The 3,654-nt window shown below is 46.6% G+C and overlaps 1 long non-coding RNA gene across 1 annotated transcript in view; it reads right to left on the reverse strand.

The window, feature by feature from the left end:
- Positions 1–2,056, reverse strand: part of LOC108294317 — a 31,146-nt gene extending 29,090 nt beyond the window's left edge. Inside the window, exon 1 of the long non-coding RNA XR_001820988.2 lies at positions 2,044–2,056. This is a non-coding gene — a long non-coding RNA (uncharacterized LOC108294317). The remainder of the gene's footprint in view (positions 1–2,043) is intronic.
- Positions 2,057–3,654: the final 1,598 nt, after the last annotated feature.

Raw genomic sequence — 3,654 nt, forward strand, 5'->3', positions numbered from 1 at the left:
AAAAAAAAAAAAAAGAGTTCAAGACCAGCCTGGGCAACAAATCGAAACCCTATCTCTACAAAACATACAAAAATTAGCCATGCATTGGTGGCACATGCCTGTAGTTCCTGCTACTTGGGAGGCTGAGGAAGGAGCATCCCTGGAACCTGGGAGGTCAAGGCTGTAGTGAGCCGAGATTGTGCCACTGCACACTAGCCTGGGGGACAAAGTGAAATCCTGTCTCAAAAAAAAAAAAAAGAAAAGACACTTTATAATCTCAACTTTAGAGCTAACCGTTGTGAATAGGTTTATTTATTTATTTTTAAAAAATATATAAAGACAGGGTTTCTCCATGTTGGTCAGGCTGTTCTCGAACTCCTGACCTCAGATGATCTGCCCGCCTCAGCCTCCCAAAGTGCTGGGATTGCAAGCGTGAGCCACCTGGCCTGGTGTGAACAGGTTTTTATGTATTCTTCCGGATATTTTTTTCTCTGTATGTACAAAAGAGGTATGTCTATAGAACCTACATGGGATTATATGAAGCAAATAGTTTTGCTTTTCTCATTTATATCTTGGACATTATTCCATGCGTTCCATTATTCCATGACACCACTGCCATCTTTGCCCTCTGGAGGAGGGGCTTCAGAAGGAAAGGCTTCTATCTGGATTTTTCTCATTCTTTTTGATGACCACATGAGATTCCATTGTATGAATGTACCATCATTAATTAATTAAATCTCATGTCTGCCCACAGCCATGGTCCTCCTTGCATATATATATTTTTGGTACACTCAGGGAAGATTTCCTATAAGATATATTCCTAGAGGTTCAATTGTTGTGTCAAAGGGTATATGCATTTTTTTTTTTGAGACAGTTTCTCTTTTGTTGCCCAGTTTGGAGGGTAATGATGCAATCTCAGCTCACCGCATCCTCTGCCTCCCAGGTTCAAACCATTCTCCTGCCTCAGCCTCACAAGTAGCTGGGATTACAGGCATGCGCCACCATGCTCGGCTAATTTTTTGTATTTTTAATAGAGACAGGGTTTCTCCATGCTGGTCAGGCTGGTCTCGGACTCCCGACCTCAGATAATCCGCCTGCCTTGGCCTCCCAAAGTGCTGGGATTACAGGCGTGAGCAACTGTGCCCGGCCGGGTATATGTATTTAAAGTTGTCATAGATACTGCCAAAGTGTATGTGTTTGTGCAGAGGTTTGGGTGGGAGGGAAATTTAATCCAGCTTCCTCTTCCTCCATCTCCAGATTTCCAGGCTTCTTCAAGTTGAGATGTGTGTATACGGTAGGAGAGACATTACAGTGCTGTTGCTTTTCTGCTTGTTCTTCTTCTTCTTCTTCTTCTTCTTCTTCTTATTCTTCATTGATTTATTGATTGAGACAGAGTCTTGCTCTCTCACCCAGGCTGGAGTGCAGTGGCGTGATCTCGGTTTACTGCAACCTCTGCCTCCCAGGTTACAGTGATTATCCTGCCTCAGCCTCCTGAGTAGCTGGGTCTACAGGCGCACACCACCACACCCGGCTAATTTTTGCATTTTTTAGTAGAGACAGTGTTTCACCATGTTGGCCATGCTGGTCTTGAACTCCTGACCTTGTGATCTGCCCACCTCAGCCTCCTGAAGTGCTGGGATTACAGGCATGAGCCACCGCATCTGGCGTTTTTTTTTTTTTTTTTCACCAGAACTGCCAGTAAAGGTGTCCTTGCTTTTTGGGTGGCAAGGAATAAAATCACCAACAACTCAGCAGAGGATTTGCAGAGACAGTGAGTGAGCTTGGGCTCACTTTCTGGGGCTAAGGATTGAGCGCCACCTGGGACTGCCTGGCTGGTGGCGGAGGTAGGCAGATGGTGAGGACTCCCTAGCACCCAGCTTGTCACAGACGTCAGGCAGAGTGGGCGAAACAAGTCCTGAAATAGATTCCCGGGACTTGGCTTAGGGAAGAAGTAAGGCTGTGACCAAGAGTGTATGTTCTGAAGGGAACACAGAGGAGGAAACTTTAGCCCAAAAGAATTGGGCAGCAGCAGAGCCCTGGACCTCCCCCAGACAGATACCCCACCGCCGTGTAGGGACTCCCACCAACTGCTATAGCTCAAAGACTCTTGGAAAAGGAAGCAGAAGCCTGAAGTAGCAGATATCTTGGTCACTCTGGAGTGTTTAGGGCTTGGCTTCTGCTTGGGCCACTCAGGCTCCTGGGATAATCCTGGGTCTATGCCCCCCTCAGTGGAGTGGGGTGGAGGGGAGGTGGGGAGGCTGGAGGGCTCATCTCTTTAGCATTCCCCACTTCCTCCTATTAAATTTGTTAAATCTAATGAGAAATGCCTTGGAGGAGGGTGGGGGGACAGCTGGGTTTCAAAAGCTTGTTGTTGAATGTGGTTCTGTGCTTTAGATTGTGTTTGTTTTCATAAGATTACCATGCTTTCCATTCCAGATGCCTCTCTTATCCTTAAGGGGAGAGAAGACAGAATTGCTTACTCACTCTCTGGAACTCTCCCAGCCTGATGGGGGAGGAATAGAGCCACCAGTCTGACTGTGCAGCACCCCAAACAGTAGCCCACAAGGCAACATATGGGTTAAGACTTGGCTCTGCCACCAATTTCTGCGACCCTGACCAAGTCATTCCTAGTCTCTTGGCCTCTGTTTACTCATCTGTAAAGTGAGGGGACTGAGTAGGCAATATCAGATCTTTCCTAGTTCACTTTCTATGGTTCTCAGTACAAGGTGGGCATGGGAAGCTGTTTCATAGTCTTTCTCTCTTCATCTCTTTTTTTTTTTTTCGAGACAGAGTTTTGCTCTGTTATCGAGGCTGGAGCACAGTAAAGCAATCCTGACTCACTGCAGCCTTGACCTCCCAGTTTCAAGAGATTCTCCCATCTCAGCCTCCCAAGTAGCTGGAACTACCAGCGTGTGCCACCATGCCCAGCTAATTATTTTACTTTTTTAGAGACAAGGTCTCTATCAGTTAAGACTGGAGAGTTTATCTGGGAAAGCTTCCTGGAGAAGGTAAGGAAAATAACTCAACTTGGAGCCAGAATTAAGTATTCTGATTAATGAGGGACTTGGAGCATTGTGAGTTTTGGAGCACTTTCCTGGCTCCACCTACTGCTCAGGAGGAAAGGCCCCAGTTTGAGGTTTAATAGACACGGTTTCCTTCCTCCCTTCCCTGTAATTACCTGGCCTGGGACACTCCCAGACTCTGTCCACCACTCCTCTCCCCAAACCCCTCCCACTGTCATCTGAGGATATGCTGTATCTAGATCCACATTCTCTGCCTCCTACCCCAGAGGAGTAGGTTATAGGGCAGATGTCGGGGAAGGGACTCCCAAGCTCTAGAACTGGGGTGTCCAATATGGCAGCCATGAGCCACACTTGGTAATTGAACATGGGCAGTGTGGCTGGTGTCAACTGAGACGTGCTGTAAGTGTAAAATACACAACAGATTCAGAGCCTTAATATGAAAAAAGAATGTAAAATTTCTTTTTTTTGTTTTTGAGACGGAGTTTCACTCTTGTTACCCAGGCTGGAGTGCAATGGCACGATCTCGGCTCACCGCAACCTCCGCCTCCTGGGTTCAGGCAATTCTCCTGCCTCAGCCTCCTGAGTAGCTGGGAAACTGTAAACTTTTATACTTCTTGTTAAATAAGAAATAATGTACTAAATGTACTGTGTC

The sequence above is a fragment of the Cebus imitator genome, unplaced genomic scaffold (assembly GCF_001604975.1).
Source record: "Cebus imitator isolate Cc_AM_T3 unplaced genomic scaffold, Cebus_imitator-1.0 Scaffold573, whole genome shotgun sequence".
Classification (NCBI taxonomy): Eukaryota; Metazoa; Chordata; class Mammalia; order Primates; family Cebidae; genus Cebus; species Cebus imitator.